Genomic DNA, 26,708 nt, shown 5'->3' on the forward strand with positions numbered 1-26,708 from the left:
ATTACATATAAATCCGAACATTGAGACCTTGATAAGAGACCATCCAAAATAGAGTGCCAGGAAAGAAGATTTTGGAAAAACCTATTTCTGTCCTTAGGAGTTGAGTTCCCCACAGCTGTCCTCAGCTCAAGCATGACATCTGCTGCACCTCCATTCGAAACAGATGTCAATTGGCTCCTATAAACCACAGATTAAAGAGGATAAGGTCTCAAGAAACAAATCTGATTAAACAAAGCATGAAAAGAGAACAGACGGTTAGGAAAAAGAAGAAACATCTTGGAATATCCCTATCACCGGAAAATCAAGCTCTGAAACTTACTTATATTCAAAGAATTAAGCAGTTCACCCGAAAACAATTAACCACTTTGAAAATAAAAGAAAGATGCTTGAACAACTTCGTCCAGAAGAGCTCCACGGACTGTTTGACGTCTCTCAGAAAGTTCCACGCGACTTGGTCAAGCTTACACGTCACAGACCAAGGAGACCATTCATGCTTGCCCGGAGAAGTACCCTATCCTTAATCCGTTCCGTGCTTGTGATGTGGAACCACTCCATCGCGAGCCACGGGCGCGGTGTGCTAATGACAGAGTGGTTCCGTCACGGTGCGGCCGCTCCGCCCACGCTGCATCAATTCCGCGTCTGCGCGGCTGAATTGATGAGCGGGCGGGGCCGTGACGGAACAACTCCGTCATGAGCACAGCGAGCCCGTGGCTCGTGACGGAGTGGTTCCTTCACAAGCATGGAGGCGGCGCGCGACCCCCCTCCGCCCGAGCGCCGCGGCGGAATTACCGCCGCGGCCAAGGGGTTAAACTCCTTGTTGAGCAGAAAAAAAGACATTTGCCACAACGAATTGTGCTTGTGAATTTGAAGCCTTCACTAGGAGCCAGATGTACAAAAGCGAGGAACTTTGATTTCCAAATTGTGATTCTTACCAAATCGCAATAAGGAAATCGCAATTCCTAAAGTAAGAAACCTTAGAACTGTTAATTAATGATTCTTAGTGGGTTGCAAATCGACATACCTTATGAATAATAATGAGGTAGGTTGCAGTTTGCAACCCATTAGGAATGATAAACCTCACTGGGGTGGTGACCGGCTGGGGCCAACAGACCATCATGTCTGATTGCTTTTCAATGAAGCATTTTTTTTTTGCAGCCCATTTTCCTTAAGGGAAAACGGGATTTGTTTCAAAAAGAAAAAATGAAACGGTTAAGTTGCATTTTTTAAGAGTAGGCATTGTTCCATGGGACCCCTTTCCATTTGCGAATTTTTACAACTGTTTTTCAGTAGTCCGCAAAAAATGTATGATTTGCATCCGTAATTTGGGGGCAAAACATAAATATATACCTTTGCAATTCGGTATTTTCAAGAGACATCCTAAGCACGCCCCTTCCAAATACCAATTTGCTAAACCAAAATGCGATTCTGTAACAAGTTACTGAATTGCAATTTGACTTTTGTACGTTTTATAATGCTTTCTTGCGTGATAATCGGTCTGATTCTGATAATCGGGCCATTTGCAACTTCCATAAAAAGGTTTGCCCTTACTTTCTGTTAAAATATCCCCTCTACAAAGAGATCAGGATGAACACCATTGGAAATATCTTGGAATAAGAACAATTTGACTCTGATGAGGACTGTTTATATGTTGTTTTTCTTCTTTTGGGTGAAATCTTCGAGGGAGTGTCCACACGAACAGAAAGATACCTGGCAAAAAGCTGGGATCTCAGGTAAAAACACAATAGACCTACAAGTGAGACTTGAACACCTGATAGCCCCACAATACTGCAATTCCCTCCCAAGAGAAAAATGTATGCTCAACACCCCGCAGGAGCTCACAGGCTCACACTGAGCAGCTGCTAACCAGTTGGCATTGACACCGATAGACTATTTTCTTTATGTAAGCAGTCTGTTTCTGAACATTAAATTGGAAAAAGGACAGCACTGGGCAAAAGTGCTACATAGTCATCTGTGCAGCAATTGAATCATATATGTCCAAACATAAATATACTTCACACATATATATAACAAAAATATATATTTTTTATTTCTTTTTTTTTGTCTCAAAGTTTATCGTTGATATCAAATGATGTTAAAAAGACACACATACATACAATATTAAAGTCATATGTTTGGAGAAAACTTCACAAATATTTTTCCATATGAATATAACCAAACAAAGAAATTGACAAAAATACTGTTGCATTCATAAAAAAGATACTTCTTTAAGTAAATTAATCCTGTAGACGTTGGTATACTTAAGATGGTATTTATTAATTAAAGTAGGTGAAAGGAAGGAAGAAGGAGTAAGGGAGAAGGCGGCCCCACCGGGAGCAGCATCCAGCTGCTCAGCCCACTCAATCAAACTGACCACACATTCAAACCATGCACACAGGAACATTCCAATGACATCACACACACAGAGGAAAATACCATCTTCTTGTAAAGTGCAAAAGAAATAGACTTTACAATAATGAAGCTAATTGTAATTTCCAGATATTCTAAAGGAAACACTGGTTATAAGACATGGTTATCACCAACGCGCTTCGGTGTTTAACCTTACTCAGGGTGCTCCTACCAGTGGCATACAAAAAAAACTTGTAAACTTTAATTTCTTTTCTTATATCATTCTTTCATTTGTTCCCTTCTGTTAATGGGATGACTCATAATCCAGACATCTAGGAGTATTTGGAGATGATACTAAATCATATACAAGATGGAATTACAGATGTGCATGTTTTCTGGCACCACTGTCATATTCTCCTTAATTTGAGTTGATGAAGTTCTCTACTTTTGTGGCTCCTAGTTATGTCCTAAAATGCTTATAATATGTCAAGGTATCTCCCAATATATCCTTTGGTCTGAGGTTACTGTCAAGAAGCTAATGCCAAGAATCCACTGATGTGTGTGATGCAAATTTGATCAAATGCACAGCATGCTGAAGCCTGTGTTTGCCACAGCGTCGAACTGTGCGCCACCAAATCAAAGATGAAATGGGATCCCCAGGTAAAAACAAAATAGACCTACAAGTGAGACTTGAACACCTGATAGCCCCACAATACTGCAATTCCATCCCAAGAGAAAAATGTATGCTCAACACCCCGCAGGAGCTCACAGGCTCACACTGAGCAGCTGCTAACCAGTTGGCATTGACACTGATGGACTATTTCTTTACGCAAGCAGTCTGTTTCTGAAAATTAACCAGGCTCTTTATAGTTTTATTTACTTTTGTCTTTCTTGTGCAAAAGCGACTTTGCACCACAAACACCAATAGATTAATCTAATCTAATCTAATACAGCGCCTTGAGACCCTACGGGTAAGTAGTGCGCTCTATAAATGTCTTTGATTGATTGATTGATTGATACTCTTTGAGAGTAGATGGTACCCAAAAGAAACCTCCCATCTTCCAACCTCGCACTGGCCGAAAGCCAGCACATCCACAGAGCCAGAGCAGACGGCAGATCCTTCTCTCACATTGTAGCCAAGACCTGGAACGAGCTACTGACAGACATCAGACTCGCCCCTTACGTGAGGACCTTCAGGAAGACCCTCAAGACCTGGCTCTTTGGTTAAAGAGATCTGCAGCCCCCCTCAGCACCATGAGACCCTCACGGGTGAGTAACGGGCGAACAATTCCCTGATTGATTGATTGATTGATTGACGGTACTTTGTCAAAACCAAAAGTGGATTGCTTTAAACCCTTTACTTCTTCAAGACACAATTTCGCGCTTTTATACCCACAAAAATCACCTGCCGCATCTGGAATATATGACGGAAGTGATGTGATTTGTAAGGTCATGAGTAATGCATGATGAGTTTATGGGTGTATTACCACAATTGGTGGTTTTGGCTTTTTTTGATCAACCACACTGTCGATCTGATGGATGCTGTTTAGAGGGTTTCTTTATTTCTGTATTAATGAGAAGTTACTGATCTTAGCAGCTAACATAGCATTCTATTTTTGGCTTTTGAATTAAATGTTGTATTAAGTCGAATTCTCCAATCCTAGTTCACACTCGGCAATCTTCGACTGTGCCCAGAAGGAACCAGAGGCGTAACAAAACTTGAGGGGTCCCCCTGCAAAGTACATGGAGACCCCCCCATGCTCCAGACCCAGGCAGGAACTCTCAAGCCAGGAGCCCGCTGCCCGTGCACAGTGCCGGAGGGGGCCCCTGGAGCTTGGGCCCCCCGCAGCATGGGGGCAGTGGGGCTATCGCTATGCACCTGGAAGGAACTGAGCAGAATGTGGCCCTTAGTCGTGCCTTAGTAGCGCGTTCTGAGAAGACTCTTCAGCCACGCCCAATGATCACACCGAGCAGGATGAGGCTTTAGCACACTCTGCACCCTGTCCTTACATAGTCTTTGGCTATTCGAAAAAAACACTACAAAAAGGAGTGGGTTATGACTTGCAGCAATTCCTACAGTCCCCAGTGGCAGCCGAGAGCAAGGCATGACTTTGATGTGCCCTTAATCGATTATCTCTGTTCCAGATCCACAAGGATATAGACTTCAGATGTCTCAAGTGAGCTGTGGATCGTCAATCACACAAAAGATGAGGGAGGGAGGCTTGCAATACGTCTACCACTGGCAATCTCTTGGGGTATCGCAACCCATTCCCACTCTTTGGACCCAGCCATATGCAAATTAGTCTTGACCCTACTCCAATAAGAGCCATCCAGGCTGAAACGTCAGGCCATGTCCTCCCTCAACCTGAATGCAAGCAATCCAAGATGGGTTTCACCCTGATTAGGGCTCATCAGTCATGTGTAGGTTGGTTCCAGTGGCTCAGTGAGCACAGCACAGGACCCAAGTCTGGGCATTGCCACTGAGGGCTGTACGTGAAACACACAAAAGGTGATGGGGGAATGCTTGCTATACGTCTAACCGTTGGCAGTCACTCTGGGTAGCATCCTAAGTGGCAAGGGTTGTTCATCTTTCCTTACTATGTTAAAGACCCTTTGTCAAGTAGGCAGTGCTTACAACATTAAAATAAATAAATATAGGAACTCTGCCCTGTAGGCTTTCACAAACCGAACTGGATGCCTCAAAGCATCTTCCAGACGCTGATAGAGAAGACTCAAAGACTCTGCTAGATGCTGATGGAGAAGATTCCAAGCCTCTGCCGAACGCTGGTGGAGAAGATTCAAAGCCTCTGACAGACGCTGATGGAGAAGAGTCAAAGCCTCTGCCAGACGCTGGTGGAGAAGAGTCAAAGCCTCTGCCAGACGCTGGTGGAGAAGAGTCAAAGCCTCTGCCAGACGCTGGTGGAGAAGACTTAAAGACTTTGCTAGATGCTGATGGAGAAGATTCCAAGCCTCTGCCGGACGCTGGTGGAGAAGATTCAAAGCCTCTGCCAGACGCTGGTGGAGAGGAGTCAAAGCCTCTGCTAGACGCTGGTGGAGAAGAGTCAAAGCCTCTGCCAGACGCTGGTGGAGAAGACTCAAAGACTCTGCTAGATGCTGATGGAGAAGATTCCAAGCCTCTGCCGGACGCTGGTGGAGAAGATTCAAAGCCTCTGCCAGACACTGGTGGAGAAGAGTCAAAGCCTCTGCCGGACGCTGGTGGAGAAGATTCAAAGCCTCTGCCAGACGCTGGTGGAGAAGAGTCAAAGCCTCTGCCAGACGCTGGTGGAGAAGAGTCAAAGCCTCTGCCAGACACTGGTGGAGAAGACTCTAAGACTCTGCTAGATGCTGATGGAGAAGATTCCAAGCCTCTGCCGGACGCTGGTGGAGAAGATTCAAAGCCTCTGCCAGACACTGGTGGAGAAGAGTCAAAGCCTCTGCCAGACGCTGGTGGAGAAGAGTCAAAGCCTCTGCCGGACGCTGGTGGAGAAGATTCAAAGCCTCTGCCAGACGCTGGTGGAGAAGAGTCAAAGCCTCTGCCGGACGCTGGCGGAGAAGACTCAAAGACTCTGTTGGATGCTGATGGAGAAGATTCCAAGCCTCTGCCGGACGCTGGTGGAGAAGAGTCAAAGCCTCTGCCAGACGCTGGTGGAGAAGAGTCAAAGCCTCTGCCGGACGCTGGTGGAGAAGATTCAAAGCCTCTGACAGACGCTGGTGGAGAAGAGTCAAAGCCTCTGCTGGACGCTGGTGGAGAAGATTCAAAGCCTCTGCCAGACGCTGGTGGAGAAGAGTCAAAGCCTCTGCCGGACGCTGGTGGAGAAGATTCAAAGCCTCTGCCAGACGCTGGTGGAGAAGAGTCAAAGCCTCTGCCGGACGCCGGTGGAGAAGTCTCAAAGTGACAACCAGATGCTGATGGAGAAGACTCAAAGCCTCTGCTAGGTGCTGATGGAGAAGATTCAAAGCTACTGTCGCACGCTGGTGGAGAAGAGTCAAAGTCTCTGCCGGACGCTGGTGGAGAAGAGTCAAAGCCTCTGCCAGACGCTGGTGGAGAAGACTCTAAGACTCTGCTAGATGCTGATGGAGAAGATTCCAAACCTCTGCCAGACGCTGGTGGAGAAGAGTCAAAGCCTCTGCCAGACGCTGGTGGAGAAGAGTCAAAGCCTCTGCCAGACGCTGGTGGAGAAGACTCTAAGACTCTGCTAGATGCTGATGGAGAAGATTCCAAGCCTCTGCCGGACGCTGGTGGAGAAGATTCAAAGCCTCTGCCAGACACTGGTGGAGAAGAGTCAAAGCCTCTGCCAGACGCTGGTGGAGAAGAGTCAAAGCCTCTGCCGGACGCTGGTGGAGAAGATTCAAAGCCTCTGCCAGACGCTGGTGGAGAAGAGTCAAAGCCTCTGCCGGACGCTGGTGGAGAAGACTCAAAGACTCTGCTGGATGCTGATGGAGAAGATTCCAAGCCTCTGCCGGACGCTGGTGGAGAAGAGTCAAAGCCTCTGCCAGACGCTGGTGGAGAAGAGTCAAAGCCTCTGCCGGACGCTGGTGGAGAAGATTCAAAGCCTCTGACAGACGCTGGTGGAGAAGAGTCAAAGCCTCTGCCGGACGCTGGTGGAGAAGATTCAAAGCCTCTGCCAGATGCTGGTGGAGAAGAGTCAAAGCCTCTGCCAGACGCTGGTGGAGAAGAGTCAAAGCCTCTGCCAGACGCTGGTGGAGAAGACTCAAAGACTCTGCTAGATGCTGATGGAGAAGATTCCAAGCCTCTGCCGGACGCTGGTGGAGAAGATTCAAAGCCTCTGCCAGACACTGGTGGAGAAGAGTCAAAGCCTCTGCCGGACGCTGGTGGAGAAGATTCAAAGCCTCTGCCAGACGCTGGTGGAGAAGAGTCAAAGCCTCTGCCAGACGCTGGTGGAGAAGAGTCAAAGCCTCTGCCAGACGCTGGTGGAGAAGACTCTAAGACTCTGCTAGATGCTGATGGAGAAGATTCCAAGCCTCTGCCGGACGCTGGTGGAGAAGATTCAAAGCCTCTGCCAGACACTGGTGGAGAAGAGTCAAAGCCTCTGCCAGACGCTGGTGGAGAAGAGTCAAAGCCTCTGCCGGACGCTGGTGGAGAAGATTCAAAGCCTCTGCCAGACGCTGGTGGAGAAGAGTCAAAGCCTCTGCCGGACGCTGGTGGAGAAGACTCAAAGACTCTGCTGGATGCTGATGGAGAAGATTCCAAGCCTCTGCCGGACACTGGTGGAGAAGAGTCAAAGCCTCTGCCAGACGCTGGTGGAGAAGAGTCAAAGCCTCTGCCGGACGCTGGTGGAGAAGATTCAAAGCCTCTGACAGACGCTGGTGGAGAAGAGTCAAAGCCTCTGCCGGACGCTGGTGGAGAAGATTCAAAGCCTCTGCCAGACGCTGGTGGAGAAGAGTCAAAGCCTCTGCCGGACGCTGGTGGAGAAGATTCAAAGCCTCTGCCAGACGCTGGTGGAGAAGAGTCAAAGCCTCTGCCGGACGCTGGTGGAGAAGACTCAAAGTGACGACCAGATGCTGATGGAGAAGACTCAAAGCTTCTGCTAGGTGCTGATGGAGTAGATTCAAAGCTACTGTCGCACGCTGGTGAAGAAGAGTTAAAGCCTCTGCCAGACGCTGGTGGAGAAGAGTCAAAGCCTCTGCCAGACGCTGGTGGAGAAGAGTCAAAGCCTCTGCCAGACGCTGGTGGAGAAGAGTCAAAGCCTCTGCCAGACGCTGGTGGAGAAGACTCAAAGACTCTGCTAGATGCTGATGGAGAAGATTCCAAGCCTCTGCCGGACGCTGGTGGAGAAGAATCAAAGCCTCTGCCAGACGCTGGTGGAGAAGAGTCAAAGCCTCTGCCAGACGCTGGTGGAGAAGAGTCAAAGCCTCTGCCAGACGCTGGTGGAGAAGAGTCAAAGCCTCTTCCGGACACTGGTAGAGAAGACTCAAAGACTCTGCTAGATGCTGATGGAGAAGATTCCAAGCCTCTGCCGGATGCTGGTGGAGAAGAGTCAAAGCCTCTGCCAGATGCTGGTGGAGAAGAGTCAAAGCCTCTGCCGGACGCTGGTGGAGAAGATTCAAAGTCTCTGCCAGAGGCTGGTGGAGAAGAGTCAAAGCCTCTGCGGGACGCTGGTGGAGAACACTCAAAGTGACGACCAGATGCTGATGGAGAAGACTCAAAGCCTCTGCAAGGTGCTGATGGAGAAGATTCAAAGCTACTGTCGCACGCTGGTGGAGAAGAGTCAAAGCCTCTGCCGGACGCTGGTGGAGAAGAGTCAAAGCCTCTGCCAGACGCTGGTGGAGAAGACTCTAAGACTCTGCTAGATGCTGATAGAGAAGATTCCAAGCCTCTGCCGGACGCTGGTGGAGAAGATTCAAAGCCTCTGCCAGACACTGATGGAGAAGAGTCAAAGCCTCTGCCAGACGCTGGTGGAGAAGAGTCAAAGCCTCTGCCGGACGCTGGTGGAGAAGATTCAAAGCCTCTGCCAGACGCTGGTGGAGAAGAGTCAAAGCCTCTGCCGGACGCTGGTGGAGAAGACTCAAAGACTCTGCTGGATGCTGATGGAGAAGATTCCAAGCCTCTGCCGGACGCTGGTGGAGAAGAGTCAAAGCCTCTGCCAGCCGCTGGTGGAGAAGAGTCAAAGCCTCTGCCGGACGCTGGTGAAGAAGATTCAAAGCCTCTGAAGACGCTGGTGGAGAAGAGTCAAAGCCTCTGCCGGACGCTGGTGGAGAAGATTCAAAGCCTCTGCCAGACGCTGGTGGAGAAGAGTCAAAGCCTCTGCCGGACGCTGGTGGAGAAGATTTAAAGCCTCTGCCAGACGCTGGTGGAGAAGAGTCAAAGCCTCTGCCGGACGCTGGTGGAGAAGACTCAAAGTGACGACCAGATGCTGATGGAGAAGACTCAAAGCCTCTGCTAGGTGCTGATGGAGTAGATTCAAAGCTACTGTCGCACGCTGGTGAAGAAGAGTTAAAGCCTCTGCCAGACGCTGGTGGAGAAGAGTCAAAGCCTCTGCCAGACGCTGGTGGAGAAGAGTCAAAGCCTCTGCCAGACGCTGGTGGAGAAGAGTCAAAGCCTCTGCCAGACGCTGGTGGAGAAGACTCAAAGACTTTGCTAGATGCTGATGGAGAAGATTCCAAGCCTCTGCCGGACGCTGGTGGAGAAGAATCAAAGCCTCTGCCAGACGCTGGTGGAGAAGAGTCAAAGCCTCTGCCATACGCTGGTGGAGATGAGTCAAAGCCTCTGCCAGACGCTGGTGGAGAAGAGTCAAAGCCTCTTCCAGACTCTGGTGGAGAAGACTCAAAGACTCTGCTAGATGCTGATGGAGAAGATTCCAAGCCTCTGCCGGACACTGGGGGAGAAGAGTCAAAGCCTCTGCCAGATGCTGGTGGAGAAGAGTCAAAGCCTCTGCCGGACGCTGGTGGAGAAGATTCAAAGTCTCTGCCAGACGCTGGTGGATAAGAGTCAAAGCTTCTGCGGGACGCTGGTGGAGAACACTCAAAGTGACGACCAGATGCTGATGGAGAAGACTCAAAGCCTCTGCAAGGTGCTGATGGAGAAGATTCAAAGCTACTGTCGCACGCTGGTGGAGAAGAGTTAAAGCCTCTGCCAGACGCTGGTGGAGAAGAGTCAAAGCCTCTGCCAGATGCTGGTGGAGAAGAGTGAAAGCCTCTGCCAGAGGCTGGTGGAGAAGAGTCAAAGCCTCTGCCAGACGCTGGTGGAGAAGAGTCAAAGCCTCTGCCGGACGCTGGTGGAGAAGAGTCAAAGCCTCTACCGGACGCTGGTGGAGAAGAGTCAAAGCCTCTGCAGGACGCTGGTGGAGAAGAGTCAAAGCCTCTGCCGGACGCTGGTGGAGAAGACTCAAAGTGACGACCAGATGCTGATGGAGAAGACTCAAAGCCTCTGCTAGGTGCTGATGGAGAAGATTCAAAGCTACTGTTGCACGCTGGTGGAGAAGAGTCAAAGCCTCTGCCAGACGCTGGTGGAGAAGAGTGAAAGCCTCTGCCAGACGCTGGTGGAGAAGAGTCAAAGCCTCTGCCAGACGCTGGTGGAGAAGAGTCAAAGCCTCTGCCGGACGCTGGTGGAGAAGAGTCAAAGCCTCTACCGGACGCTGGTGGAGAAGAGTCAAAGCCTCTGCCGTACGCTGGTGGAGAAGATTCAAAGCCTCTGCCAGACGCTGGTGGAGAAGAGTCAAAGCCTCTGCCGGACGCTGGTGGAGAAGACTCAAAGTGACGACCAGATGCTGATGGAGAAGACTCAAAGCCTCTGCTAGGTGCTGATGGAGAAGATTCAAAGCTACTGTTGCACGCTGGTGGAGAAGCGTCAAAGCCTCTGCCAGACGCTGGTGGAGAAGAGCCAAAGCTACTGTTGCACGCTGGTGGAGAAGAGTTAAAGCCTGTGCCAGATGCTGGTGGAGAAGATTCAAAGGTACTGCGAGACACTGGTGGAGAAGAGTCAAAGCTACTGTTGCACGCTGGTGGAGAAGAGTCAAAGCCTCTGCCAGAAGCTGGTGGAGAAGAGTCAAAGCTTCTGCCAGACAATGGTGGAGAAAACTTAAAGTGTCTACCAGATGCTGACAGAGAAGACTCAAAGTCTCTCCCAGACAATGATAGAGAAGACTCAAAGCCTCTGCCAGATGCTGATAGAGATGCAGATGGAGAACACTCAAAGCCTCTGCCAGATGCTGATAAAGAGGACCCAAAACCTCTGCCAGATACTGGTGAAGAACACTCCAAGCCTCTACTAGAGAAAGATGGAAAATAGTCAAAGCCTCTGCCAAACAATGAAAGAGCACACTCAAAGTCTCTGCCACATGATGATGAAGAAGACTCAAATCCTCTGCCAGATGCTGATGGGGAAGATGGATCAGAGATTTGAACTTAATTGAAAACTCTGTTCCTCTCAATGACATTGTTTTCTTTGGCCACACCTTTGAGAAAACAGAGTGTGTCTTCTAAATATCATAGACGGACAAATAGCAATATTGCCACATTAGCACACATCTACGTATTAGAGGGTTCTGCCATGGACCTTACGAAGGTAGATTACCTACTTTGAGGCATAAAGCTTAATTCCTCAATTAAGTTCTGCGTTTGAGGGGTTTGCGATTGTTACTACCATGTGCCTCTGAGCTTTACATGCTTCAGTAAACCATTCCCCGAGAGCACCAAGGCTTATGATTCTCAGTTCCTTCGACTAGGCCTTCTGAATAGCAGTATCCCAAAGTGTGAGAACCCCTGAGAAGGAGCTGGATCAGTAAGGGTTCGAAAAATCTTCCAGACACATAACTGTGTCAGACAATCACTAAAGGATAGCCCTTACTTGAGGGTTTACAGAGGAGCTCAATATACAAGGAACAAACCCCTGGGTGCCTACTCTGTGAGTCTCTTTACCAACACAAATAGATAAAGCGTGTGCATATCATCTATAAAAGGTCATTATTTATTACTACAATTTGTGCTGTGAATAAATCAACCACATAGACTCAAACCACACCACCAACAAAAAAGGATGGCTATGCAGGGTGTTGTTAGTTCAAGTTCAAGTTCAAGTTCAGCCATTTGTATAGCGCACTACTCACCCATAGGGTCTCAAGGCGCTTGTGTGAGGGGGTGTTTTATTTGTCGAATAGCCAGGTTTTAAGTTCCTTTCTGAAGGAAATGTGGTTCTGTGTGAGGCGGAGGTGAGTGGGGAGAGAGTTCCAGGTCTTGGCCGCCAGGTAGGAGAAGGATCTTCCTCCCATGGTGGATCTGTGGATGCGCGGAACTGTGGCAAGTGCTTGGTTGGAGGATCTTAGTTGTCGAGTGGGTGAGTAGAAGGACAGTCGTGTGTTGAGGCATTCGGGTCCTAGTTTGTAGAGGGCCTTGTGGGCGTGGGTGAGGAGGCGGAATGTTATTCTCTTGTTGACGGGAAGCCAGTGGAGGTCTTTCAGGTGGCCGGTGATGTGAGCTTGGCGAGGGATGTCTAATATGAGTCTGGCGGATGCGTTTTGGATGCGTTGAAGTTTTTTCTGTAATTTGGTTGTGGTTCCGGCGTAGAGGGTGTTTCCATAGTCAAGTCCGCTAGTGACCAGTGCGTGGGTGACTGTCTTTCTAGTTTCGGTGGGGATCCAACGGAGGATTTTTTTGAGCATGCGGAGTACGTTGAAGCAAGAGGATGAGACGGTGTTAACTTGTCTGGTCATTGAGAGGGAGGAGTCTAGGATGAAGCCCAGGTTGCGTGCGTGGTCTGTAGGTATGGGTGCTGTGCCTAGGGCCGATGGCCACCATGAGTCGTCCCATGCAGAGGGTGAGGATCCTAAGATGAGAACTTCCGTTTTGTCAGAGTTAAGTTTTAGTCGGCTGTTTTTCATCCATTCGGCAACTTCTTTCATGCCTTCATGAAGATTGGTTTTGGCGGTGTTGGGGTCTTTGGTGAGGGAAAGGACCAACTGGGTGTCGTCAGCTTAGGAGATGATGTTGAGGTTATGTTGTCGCGCGATGGATGCGAGGGGACTCATGTAAACGTTGAAGAGGGTGGGACTGAGTGATGATCCTTGTGGGACTCCGCAGATGACTTCGGTGGCCTCTGATTTGAATGGGGGGAGTCGGACTCTCTGGGTTCTCCCGGAGAGGAACGAGATGATCCAGTTCAATGCTTTTCCTTGTATTCCGATGTTGTTGAGGCGTTGAATGAGGGTGCTATGACAGACTGTGTCGAAGGCGGCGGAGAGGTCGAGTAGGATGAGGGCAACTGTTTCTCCGTTGTCTAGAAGCGTTCGGATGAATTTGAATTTGAATTTAAAAACATTTGTATAGCGCGCTTATACCACGCGGTTTCATGGCGCTTCATGTCATCTGTTGCTGCAATGCGGGCGGTTTCGGTGCTGTGTTTGGCTCTAAAGCCGGACTGTGAGGGGTCGAGGGAGTTGTTGGATTCAAGGAAGGCGGCGAGCTGGCTATTAACGGCTTTCTCAATTACTTTGGCAGGGAATGGGAGGAGGGAAATGGGGCGGTAGTTCTTAAGTTCAGAGGGGTCAGCTGTGGGTTTCTTCAGGAGGGCACTGAGTTCCGCGTGTTTCCAGCTTTCTGGGAAGGTGGCGGGGTAGAAGGAGCAGTTGATGACATCACGGAGATGGGGTGCGATGGTTGAGTCTGCTTTGTTGAAGATGTGGTGGGGACAGGGGTCGGTTGGCGAACCTGAATGGATGGAGTTCATAAGGCGGATGGTGTCTTCGGTGGTGATTGGGTTCCAGGCACTAAGGTTGTTAGGGAGCGGTTCGTGTTTGGGAGTGGGTGGGGTGGGCTGATCTTTCGGAGTGTTTACAAAGCTGTTATGTATGTCGGCGATTTTGTTGTAGAAGAAAGAGGATAATGAATCGCAGAGGTCTTAGGAGGGAGTAATGTCGTTTGAGGCTGCAGTGGGGTTGGTAAATTCTTTGACGATGTTGAATAGTTCCTTGTTGTTGTCGATTCGATCCTTGAATGCTGATTTCTTGGTGGATCGGATCAATTGGTGGTGTTTGCGGGTGGCTGTCTTGAAGGTGGTCAGGTTGTCAGTGGTTGGGTTTTTTCTCCATGTTTTTTCGAGGGTGCGGCATAGTTTCTCAGAGTTCTTAAGGTCATCGTTGAACCAGGGGGCTTTTTTGCTACCTTGTTTTATCTGGTGGTTTTTTAGGGGGGCTAATTCGTCAGCTCTGCGAGTGATCCAGTGTTTGAGTTTGTTGGCAGCTTCATTTGGGTCTGATGAGAGGGCTGGAGGGTTTTGGTTGAGCGATGTGAGGAGTTGGTCGGTGGTGATTTTGTTCCAGTTTCTTCGAGGAGCCGGTTGTGGGGGGTTGTGAGTCGTGGTAGTTTTGTAGCTGAAGTGGACACAGCTGTGGTCCGTCCAATGGAGAGCTGTGGTATGATTGAAAGAGATGTGTTTGCTGGAGGTGAAGATAGGGTCGAGCGTGTGTCCGGCTAAGTGGGTGGGGGTGTCAACAAGTTGTTTGAGTCCGAGATTGGCCAGGTTGTCCAGAAGGGTGGTGGTGTTGCAGTCGTTTTTCTTTTCTAGGTGGAAGTTGAAGTCTCCCAGTAGAATGTAGTTTTCGGAGGTGAGGGCGTGTGGGCTGATGAAGTCAGTGATGTCTTCGTTGAATTGTTTACGGGTTCCTGGAGGCCTGTAGATGAGGGTGCCTCTGAGTGTGGTCCTAGGGTCGGTGTGGATCTGGAAGTGGAGGTGTTCGGCGGTTGTAAGGCTATCGTCGGAGCTAGTCGTGATTTTGATGGTGTTCTTATGGACGATGGCGATGCCGCCTCCTGTTTGGTTGGTACGGTCTTTTCGGATGATCTTGTAAGCGTCCGGGATGGCTATGGCGATGTCTGGTGATGATGATGTTCTTTCAATACCAGACAGTGACCAGTGCTCGAAATGTATCTTTTAAAGTTTAGGTTATAACCGTAAGATAACTATAAGGTACAGTGGCATAGCAAGGGTCCCATGTCCCCTATTCTAATACAGGAAAGGAAAATGGGCACCTGTTCTTAATGGTTGAGTAACATTAACAGCTATAATATTGGTATAGTGAGCGCCGGTGCCACTATCCCTGCTGCACTTTTGATAGATATGTTGTTGATAGCTGGCCTTAGAGAAAATTCACTATAAATTGGAGAAATATAACACAGCTCGCTGACAGCAAATTTGAGACATTACAAAATCAAGTGATGGTGGCTCTAAGGACATCATTTCCATTTTTTTAATCAATATGTCAAGATTTGGGAGATGAAGACAAACCTCTTCCTGGGACTGTTGGAAACCTGTAATCGAACTCTGGAAGAAGCTAACATTCGCACTGAATAGATTAGATCTCAGTAAAGAAGATATTAGAAAACTGTGAAAACTGAGCAGAGATACAAAAATCGTGAAGAAAAAAAGAAAATCATTTTTTACTTTTTTGTACTTCAAGCCATTTGAATGGCATGTGTTGTGCTGTCGAGATATGTAAAAGGGTTGAGGGAGCGAGGTGGGACTGGAGCAAGGGTGTGAAACTGCAAAGATCGAACAGCTTTTCCCAAATTCACAATGGGTAAAATGTAACTCATTAATATGTATAAGCTTTTAGGAAGACATTTGTCTTCGTCATTTGCAAACAGGTATAATTTACAATTGTGTAGTTTATGCATGTCATGGAAGGGTCATACATGCATAGTAGTCATAGTCACAAAAATCCTGGCGTGTGTCCGCTTTCATAGACCCGTATCTACTTTTTTTATGGTAAATTGAGGAATTTGCTTTTTATTTCACAAAATCCAATTTTTTCTTAATTCAAATAATTTTTCTAGCTAATGTCTATCCTGCCTATGCAGCTCTTCTGCAAAAGAAACCTGCAGTGTGCTTTATCACACTTTCTGCAAACGATGTGCACTAATTTTCCCTGCTTGCTTCTGTGTCACTAACCTGGAAACGTGCACAAACGTTCACAAAGAACAGAACTACTGAACAAATTAACCACTGTTATTCTCAGTCGAGGATACTGTATATTCCCCATGTGAAATAATCTATAATCTTACTGCTTTACTTGTATGTAAAAAATATACCTTATTGTAGTAGTTTACAAATTTACCTTAACATTTCATATTTTAAAAACGTTCTTTGTCTTAAAAAAAAAACACAGACTTTGTGGGACAAAATCACAAAAAGTGTCAACACATCTTTATTCGGGTTGGGGTGACACTTTTTATGATTTGGTTCCAAATGCACCTGGAATCAGCTGAAAACAGTTGAAAGTGGGTACCCAAACCATAATCTGTCAGCAACTAGATCTAATTTTAAAAAAACTGTAGCATCTAATGTGCTGGATTACCTCCCCTGTATATGTGTCTCTCTGCAGTTGCTTCCTGGAGTGGCCAATTAGCTAGACCCGAGCCCTTAGGCTCAGTGGGTTAAGTGCTCGCTGCTGTCATCTGTGGGTGCCCATCAGACTCTTCATGTCTCTCCATCTTCTGTGGTACCAAAGATGCTGACACGGGGTGATGTGGGGTCATGGGCTCATTTCTATCAATGGAGATCAATATTTACAGGTGAGGTGAGGAAGGTTTACGAGGTGAGGAAGGTTTACAGGGTGCGGGCCCCATATGAGGGTTAGGGGTCATCATCTTTCTTGTTTGAGGGCTGCAGTTGAGTCCCTCCCAGGGAGTGACACCGCTCAAATGAGGTTGAAAAGAGTGGTGCGGGTCAGTAGTTTAATCTTACCAAGGCCGCCTCAGCCTTTCATCCTTCTGAGGTCGATGAATTACATTAGGTACTAATATCACCGGCTTTTACCAGTGCTTAACAGGTTTGAATAAGGCGCTATACGAAACACATTTTATTGACATTATATAAATAAACCAATAAAAGGCCAATCTCATGCTATGACCAGTCAACAAGTCCGTTTTAAAAGCCATCCTCGCGAGTCTTGGCGCCTTCCCAAGGGAGAGGTTGGAGGAAATGTGACAGAAGCCATTAGTTGAGGGCGCAGAGACGGCTTCCGGCTGGACTGGGACAGAAATCAGTTCTGTGGAAGCCGGGCCGGCAGCGGGGAGATGGCGGAAGGGGCCCTGTGTATCTCTGCCGACCTCGCGCTCGGCTCCTGTCACCCGGTGACCCCACCCTCTCGGGCGGGCCCTTATCGAGGCCACAAGATGTCTGAAGCCAGGCGGGCCGCCTGTCCCTTTCTCAAGCGCTCCTATTTGTTTCCTGTCAGATAAGAGGCCCGCCGCTCGAAGGGGCAGCGAGGGAAACGCGCTATCAGCGCCTGCTTCCAACTACCCCCCCCCCCCCCCCCCCCCCCCCCCGGAGGAGGCGCGAGGGACAGATTACTTGAAGCTCGCCCTTTTGATTGCCTTCATCCACCATGCTTGCTTCGTGACTAAGAGGAACTGAACATTTTACTGCTTTCTTTCGGCCACCGGAGCAGCCTGACTTTGCCACAAACTTATCTTCATCTTTTACATTTTTAGAAGAGGAGACAGGTGTATTCTTTCTTTTTTATGTTTAAAGAGCTTTATTGCAATTTGTCAACAAAGTGAAAGATCCAATGTTAATATAGTATAATACATCAAAAGTAGTCCCATAACTGGGAAATAAAGGTTTATTCTTTCCATTTATGAATTTATGAACACAGCACTGTTTGTCCACAGGCTACACCCCCACCCCCCCTGCACAGGCAAACCTTCAGGCACACACACACACACACACACACACACACCATAGCAAAATGGTGCGATGGGCCCTAATCAAGAAATTGTAGAGTGCGCCACTCTCGGGAGTAAGGCCTTGTGGTGACGGTCTAGCGTCACGAACACAGGAAACGGAAGGGCGGGACCGGAAGCGGAAGGCGGCCATCTTAGGTCATAGGCGCCGACCGCGGGAAGGTGTGAGAAGCTGTTCCCGGCGCTCCGGTGATTAAAGCAAGTTAAACCTCACAACTGAATGCTGTGGTTATTGGGGGCTTCTACAAATGGCGACGAGGACTGGGATTTAAACCCCGCCCCCAGACATAAAAAAAAATAATAAATCGAACGTCGGAAAGAGAAAAAGGAAAAAACGGACAGAAAAGACCACACACCGGAGCGTGGCAGAGGACACCAGACACCCAGGCAGACCTTCCCCGAAGCCCAGCCAGCACCAACAGGCCAGCGGACGCACAGAGGCAAAAAGGTACGCCCACAGTAGCAAGCACAGAGGATGGAAGACATTTAAAGGGGCAGCTGCACGCAGCGAACACGGCACAGGGTCATAATCGAGCCCCACCACTGTGCTGCGAGCCTCACCTCTAATCAGAGGCACAGTTTAGCACGCTGGCGGCGCAGCAACCTCTGGGGGAAGGATCTGGAGCGAATGAGACAGGCCAAAAGGGCAGTCAGCAAACGCGGTCGCCCAGCGAGGTCAAGACAAAGGGTAGCGCTATAGACAGTGAGCTCAGCGACGAGGAAGCTGACGCGCAACGTCCACCAGGGAGCCCACCAGGCAAGCGGGTTCCAGAGCAAGCAGGAACTAGGGGCGGCAACAAGATGGCAACACAATCCACCTCCCTCACCCAAATGGTGCCATTCCTGGCAAAGAGCGGTGAACCAGATATGCAGTGGGAGGACTGGAAAAGGTACTTCCTCAACTACCTGGAGGCCTTAGAGGAAGAAGGCGAGGCGTCATTCTCGAGTAAGAGAAGGAAGAAAATATTGTTGCACAACTTGGGTCCTGAAGAGATCAGAGTGTATGATAACATAGTCAAGGTCACAAGAGATGCAGCGAACACAGACGTGTTCAGCCACGCCATTGCAGACTTGGATGCACACTACAGGCCAGTAGTTTGCGTAGCCATAGACAGACACAACTTCTTTCAGAGGAAGCAAAGGGGAGGAGAATCAGTGGATGAATACGTTGTGGCGTTACAAAAATTGGCTTTGACATGCAAGTTCGGCACGCTGCATGATGACCTTATAAGGGACCAGATCATTATGCACACGTCCAGCACTCACATTCAGGAGAAATTGTGGGTCAATGGAGATGCTCCACTGAAGGAAGTAAAGGCCATGGTGAAAAAGGCGGAGATGTCTAAGAGGTGCGCGCAAGCGGCCCGGAAAGAGTCAGGAGGTACACAGACGGTGTGCAAGATAGCAACACCAGGAAGGAACGAGAGAGTGGGGTAAAGGGACCAACAAAGAGGCCAATATGGAAAACGGACACCCCAAACCAGCCACGCCGACCAGAGGACAAACAGGGGTAGACGGCCGAGTTGTTATAGATGTGGCAGCACATCGCATCTGGGGAATGACAAAGCGTGCCCCGCATTCAGGGCTAAATGCTCATTCTGCGGTGTGTTCGGGCACTACGAGAAGGTGTGCCGCCGGAAACCCAGAGGAGCCATGATAAAATACGTGGACCAGGAACAACAAGGAGAGGTAGAGGACCAGGAAGAAGAAGAGGATCTGGAAGAAATACTCTACATCGATGTGCAAGTACTAGAGATGGAAGGTGAAGAGACGGACAAACCAAAGCTAACAATGAGCATAGGAGTATCGATGGAAATGATCGCAGATAGCGGAGCACCCATCTCCATTATCCAGAGGAAGGTCTGGGAAGAGAAGTTTGGGGCCCAAAGAGAAGAAGAATTGCAACCAATGGATGTAAGGCCAGTAACGTACACTGGACAGAGGATTCCAATGTTAGGGTACTGCCCCTTATTGTTTGAGTTCCGAGGACGCCAGGCGAACTGCAAATTATACATTGCAGAAAAAGGGCCATCAGTGCTCAGCTGGAAGGACCAAGGTACACTAGGCATACTGTTGAATCCCGGTGGAGCAGAGAAGATCTTGCTAATGGACATGGAAGGGGAGGACAAAGGAGGGTCCTGGCATAAGGCTTACCCCAAGGTCTTTAACGGACAAATAGGAGAGCTGATCAAGTACAGACACCTCATAAAGCTGAAGGAAGGAGCCGTCCCTGTCGCCCACAAGGTGAGGAACATCCCGTTCCGGTGCAGAGAAGCGGTTCAAGCAGAACTTGACAGACTGGAAAAGGAAGGGGTCATAAGAGCCATCGAGAGTGCGGAATGGCTTTCGCCTCTGGTGGTAGCACAGAAACCGAACGGCAAAGTGAGGCTATGTGTCGACCTCAGAGAACTCAATAAAAACATCCTGGTCGACAAGTTTCCATTACCTCGCATCAGTGAGATGTTGGCTAAGACCAAAGGCAAACGGTGGTTTTCCACAATAGACTTGTCATCTGCCTACCACCAAGTCAAGTTGCAACCTTCATGAACCCACCTCACGTCGTTCATAACCCCCTTTGGCTGTTACGAGTTCGTAAGGATGCCGTTTGGCCTGGCCTCAGCGGCCGCGGTATTCCAAAAACTTATGCACAAGCTATTCAGGAGAGAAAAAGAGGTCCAGTTCTTCCAGGACGACATTCTGGTCATGGGAGGAACTAAAATGGAACATGATGAGAAGCTGCACATGGTACTACACACCCTGCAAGAAAATGGATTGACGGCTGAATGGTCTAAATGCAAGTTCGGGGTGCAATCAGTCACATACCTGGGACATGAAGTGAGTGGAAAGGGGATTGAACCAAAAAGAACCAACATGCAAGCCATCATGGGCGCACCAACCCCGAGCAAGAAGGAGGACGTCAGGTAATTCCTGGGAATGGCTGAATTTTACAGCAAATTCATTCCCCACTTTGTCACAAAAACCCATCACTTGCGGCAACTTTTGAAGGAAAGGAATGGATTTCAGTGGAACCAGGAGGAACAAAAAGAATTCGAGACTCTGAAAAGAGAGATGAGCGAAGCCATTCCCCTCAAGAGATTTGATCCTGATGCGGATTCTATACTGACAACAGACGCAAGTGACCGTGGTCTGGGAGCAGTGCTAATGCAGCAGTCGGAGAGTGGGGAGACACCCACAGTATGTTTTGCCTCAAGATCTTTGGCGCCAAACGAAGAGAAGTTTAGTGTCATAGAGAAAGAGATGCTGGCTGTCGTATGGGCGATGGAGAGATTTAGGCAGTACCTATGGGGTGCTAAATTCTTGGTGAGGACGGACCACAAACCTTTGATCAAGGTGCTGACGTCCAGCGGACATGCACATGCCACACCGAGAATTGCCAAAATGACACTACGTCTGTTAGATTTTGTATATGAAGTTGAACATATACCAGGGCCACAGAACAAAGTAGCCGATTTTTTGAGTCGAGCGGCGGCCATGGAGGAAGCGAACGAACAAGTGCACCCACAGTGGGAAGGATACATAGTGGCCACTGTCCAGGACATGGAAAGAGTAATTAGTGCACAAGACTCGGAGGAAGCCTACAAGACAGATGAAGACATGGAAGTGATCAAGGGATATGTCACCCACTGATGGCCAGAAAAGAGACACCTGAAGGAGGCACTAAGACGGTACTGGGAAGTAAGAGATGAGCTATCTCTGGCAGAGAACCCGGTGTTTCTTCTTAGAGGCGACAAAGTAGTTCCACCGCAAGGAATAATCGAACACCTGATGGCACTCCTGCATGAAGGGCACCAGGGAATCACCAAAACCAAGGCCCTGGCCAGGCAGGCGTACTGGTGGCCGGCCATAGACGCCCAAGTCGAGAGGTATGTGAGAACATGTGAGTCATGTGCAAAGGCCGATAAATCCCAGAACGTCATGAGACCTGCGTTAGGAAAGTTCCCAGTGCTGGAAGGACCATGGGAAATGGTGTCGGTGGACATCATGGGACCCGTGCTCAACAAGGACGGAGTGGAGAAGTACGCATTCGTCATGGTTGATAGGTACTCTAAATGGCCTGAAGTGGCCATTGAGGAGAAGGTGGACACGGAAGCAGTGATAGACTTTCTGCGCAACGTCTTCATCAGGGAAGGAATCCCTAAGATCATTACTTGCGACAACGGACCGCAGTTCGTGTCTGCTAAGTGGGAAGAGTTCACTACCAGAAATGGAATTGTGGTAAATCACACCCCCATCTATCACCCAGCAGGCAATGGCCAGGTTGAACGCTTCAATCGAGTGATAATGGGCACCATACAAGCGGCTATTGATGATGGACTGGACTGGGAGAGAGAATTATTGAAAATGTTGTGGGCCTACCGAATAACCCCGGGGAGCACGGGGTACAGCCCGTTCAAAGTGTTGGGAGGAAGAGATGCCTTCACGAAGGACAACATGGCCTGGAAAAAATTGGTGGTGCAAAGTAAGTGGTCACCGGCGGTGGTCAGAAAGAACTTAGAGAGAGCACGAGATGTATACACTGATTATTTTAACAAAATACATAATGTGCAAGGAGTGGAGTTGGAGAAAGGCGACTGGGTCAAGGTAAAATCTGCCATCTTAAAAAGGAAAGGGGAAAGCAAGTTCTCACCGCCCCTACGAGTAATTGAGCCATATGCCTGGTCGGCCTTGCTCAGCGACGGCAAAGTGTGGTCACAGGACAGAATGGCGAAATGCAGCAAGATCCTGAAGTGAGGAAGACACTGTGAATGTAGACGAAGGAGAAGGAGAAAGTAACGGAAGATACGAGGAAGGTGTAGAAGAAGGAAGGGGGCAAGTAGGAGAGAGCAGTACGGAAGGAAATGGAGAATACAGAGCAGAGGAAGGAACAGAAGGCGGGAGCAAGGAAAGATCGGACAAGGATGTGATGGAAAGTGTCAAGGAGGGAGCAAGCGGAAGGAGCAACGGAGAGGTGCAGAATGGAAGAGCAGGAGATGGAGTGAGGAAGACGAGAACCGGTAGGACAGTAAAGGTCCCGGTAAAGTTCAAAGACTTTGAAATGGACTACAAGTAAGGACTAGAATTTTGTTTGTCATTGCATAAAAGGGGGGAGATATGTGGTGACGGTCTAGCGTCACGAACACAGGAAACGGAAGGGCGGGACCGGAAGCGGAAGGCGGCCATCTTAGGTCATAGGCGCCGACCGCGGGAAGGTGTGAGAAGCTGTTCCCGGCGCTCCGGTGATTAAAGCAAGTTAAACCTCACAACTGAATGCTGTGGTTATTAGGGGCTTCTACAGGCCTACCCCCAAGACCCCAAATTACTGGACGCACACACTGTGTTAAGGAGTTTCGTTGTTTATTTATATCTTCGGGGCGAGCCCTCCCTGAGAAGTGGTGCAGTAGTAGCAATGTACATGAGAGCCCGGATGGCTCTATACAGCCCTCCTTTTTAGGTCGAGCTGGAGTAAGCATCCGTAGGATGCTCCAGTCCAGCTCGACAACTATAGTGATCGACTTCGGGGGAAGGACGGACAAGAGGGTGCCACCCGCTTTTCCGCTGGATTTGACCTCGTGCACACGCACGTCGGCTCCGTCCACATTCCCAGCAAGTCAGTGCCACACAGAGACACGGAGCCTTGCACTGCCGTATCCTCTCACATTTGCCGTCGCGCATATTTATAATACAGTCCTTGCCCTAGTTACTCACACCTTGCGTATGCGCCCACTCTGCTTAACACAGTGACACTTTACTCAACACACCCCTATGCCATGCACAATCGAGCTCTGCCTTGCACACTCCGTGCTTTGCACACTCACCCCCCAGGATGTTTCACGTGCGCCAGGCTCCTCTCTGCTTTGGCCCGTGCTCCGTATAATCTGTCTGACCTGCGACACTGGCTTCGGGGCTGCCTCCCACCGTATTCCTCCCCCGGAGTGCAGGGCTGGGAGCCCGGCTGCCTTCAGCGGGCTACGGGGCTGCCTCAGAGGGTGCTGTGGGGCTCTGCGTGGCTGCAAGGGGGTCTACGGCTGCTATGGAAGCGTGCGGATCCGGATCACCACACTGGCCGCATGGGGGTGTCTCGGCGGGCGCAGGGCTGTCTCCCGGAGGGGGTAGGGCCAGTTGAGTCAGTCTGAAGCCCGCACGGTGCTGCTGCAGTCTAGCTCTTCCTCCCTGTCCCTTTCTCGCCTCCCCCTGCTCTGATTATACAGAGGGGGCGGCCCGCTCACCTTGCGCCTGGCGGAGGGAGCGGCGCCGTGTCACAGTAAGAGCCCTCCCTCGCCGGGCGGCGCGCAGCTCCCTCTGCTCCCAGGCTCTGACTCCAGACTCCCCGGCAGCCGCGCGGCGCTGCTGGCGCGCGCACTCTGGACGGCATGCGCGGGCCCTGGGTGCACACGCGCGAGGACCCGTGCACGCGAACTTACGGACATAGGAGTGGGGACTCAAGGGTGTGCACATCGAGGGTCAAAGGCACTGGCCTTCGAGGCACGCATGCCTATCTTTGGATTCATTTTTATTTTTATTTATTTATTTTATGCGTTTTTATATAGCGCAGACTTTACCCGAAGGTGTCAGAGCGCTTCACAATAGGAACAGTAATGATACATGAGGAGAAGATGACAAGTGAGCAAGTTACAAAAGCAAACATTACGTTACATGTGGCAATAGTGACAATTGTGCATGTATCGAGAGCAAATAAAATACAAGAGGTAGCAAAGGATACAGTACAAGGGGAAAAGTGACGTGTGCATGTTACAAAGGAGTACACAATACAAGTAGAAGTATAATACTGCAATAAAGACTAAGTCCGCCGTACTCCCATGTTGGATAACATGCACATCACTCACAATCACATTGCTCATGGTAGCGTCTGCTATAAATCGACTGCATACTCTTGTGGTGGAGTGCGATGTGAAAATTAAGATAGTGCTAATAACATCACGTTCTGACGTCACATAGTCCTAGATTGCAGTTCATTTACATGGTGGGAGTGACCACCGTGCTGCCAACACCGGGACCTTGTTTGGATCCACCGCCTGCACTGCTCTCCATGATAGGCCGTCTCCGCTCTGTGAAGGAATTAATATCACAGGCAGATTGTTTGCAAATCTGCTTCTGTTTGTTATGGTTGAGCAACTCCATAAGTGAGGAATATAATGGCTCTTTGGCTGACTTTTTCACTTCTGATTGGCCCGATTGGTGCAGGTAAGGACCGACCCAATCCTTTTAAACATGTTACTCCCCGTTTTATTCCTTATTTGTGATCTTGATAAGTCGCATTTCAGGCAGATCTGTTCTTGGATTTTCGTTACAAGAAAATACAATTTACATAATCTTCACACATTTTTTTAACAAAAGTTTAAGCTATTGCTATTATAAATTACAATAACTTTTATTTAAGTATTAATTATTAAAAAATGTAAAAGCCATTGTTATTTGAAATATCAATACATCTAAGTCACGTAAATGCAACACATATTGCATTACAAATGCTATAAGTGTCACATTTGCGAAAGTTAAAACTATTGGCATTGTAAACGACAAAGCTATTTAAAAACCAACACATAAATAAAAAATGTGTCATTTACAATACTAATAGCTCAAGCTTTCCTAATGCGAGACCTATTGCATTGCAAATGCTTGTTAGGTCGAGCTGACGGCCGGCATGCATGCACTGCTCTCTCTGGGAGGCATGTCTGAAGGCCGGTGCGCATGCGCTGCTCGCTCTGCGAGACATGCCTTATTAGGGTATGCACTGGAAGCCTCCCCAATTTCACGCCCATATTTGTCATTGGCTTGTGTCATTGCCCTTCGTAAATGCTGGCTCCTGATTCGTAAATAGGCTTGTTAGTCCCTACTTGGTACCGCCTTGTCTGCATTTGTTACCTTCCATAACAACAGGACCTTTTCCATGGCTTGTTACACGGTCTGCGTTATAAGTGGGTCAGCACTATTTTGTTTATTCACTAATAGGGACAATGGCAGCTGCATTTTTTTTGTATTTGCAGCGTGCCCACACAGGACAAAGGCGCCCGCTTTTCGTATTTAGCGAATAACTTTAAAAGTGGCTGCCACCTACCCCCACAGCACAATGGTGACGTTTGTTCGCCTTTTTACATTTTTTAAAATAAATTTGCATGCTGAGCACAGTGTCCGCTTTAGGGACACCGCGCTCTGTTTATTTGAATTTTTTTAAACTTTAATGATCATTTCAGCACCCACTTCAGGGACACCGCGCTCTGTTTATTTATTTTTCTTTTACTTTATTTGTGAGCGTGGCACCCGCTTCATGGACACAGCGCTCAACAATACAATAGGGGGCAGATGTATCAACCAGTTTTTTAGTCGCAAACGCGATTCACATAAAAACTGCGTTTGCTACTAAAAAATAGAGAAAAGGTATGTATGAAATAAATCGCAAAAGCAATCGCAAAAATTGCGATTCTTTACGTTGCGAGAACATTATTTCTGCGAATTATTCTGAGATTTCATATTTTGCAATGTTTTTTGTTTGCGAATATCGCAAACCAGAAATCGCAATGACGTATGAAAAAATCGTAAATTGCGAATTCATGAAAATCGCAATTTAAGAAATCACAATTACCACTAAGTGCATGCAGTTGGTAACCAGGTTGAAAGTATAAAAAGTAACCCAAAATGCAACAGTAACCTCCAAAATGGCAGGACTATACCTGATAGCCAGGAGGCTGCGTATCCGTGCCCTTGCACAGAGAAGACAGAGACATGAACGAATATTCAGACTGCGCATCACGCTGTTCCAGCAGACTGAAGAGGACATCTATGACAAGTACAGGCTGCATCCACACACCATCTTGGACCTCATAGATGAGCTCAAACCTTTTTTGGAGCACCCAACAGGCCGGACACAATCAATTCCTACCCATGTGCAGGTATTGTGCTCACTGCACCTTCTGGCCTCAGGGTCATTTCGAGGCATCATAGCATAGGTTGGTGGGGTGTCCCAGAGTGCTCTTTCAAGGTTTTTTCATGCCTTTTTGGATGCAATGCTGAACAGGCTACATCACATTTACTTTCCAAGCACCCAACAGGCATTGCAAGAAACAAAACTTTCTACCAAATTGCAAGTTTTCCCCAAGTGATTGGCTGCATCGATGGGACCCATATTGTCATCACACCATCAGCAG

This window comes from Lissotriton vulgaris, chromosome 9, assembly GCF_964263255.1.
Source record: "Lissotriton vulgaris chromosome 9, aLisVul1.2, whole genome shotgun sequence".
Taxonomy (NCBI): domain Eukaryota; kingdom Metazoa; phylum Chordata; class Amphibia; order Caudata; family Salamandridae; genus Lissotriton; species Lissotriton vulgaris.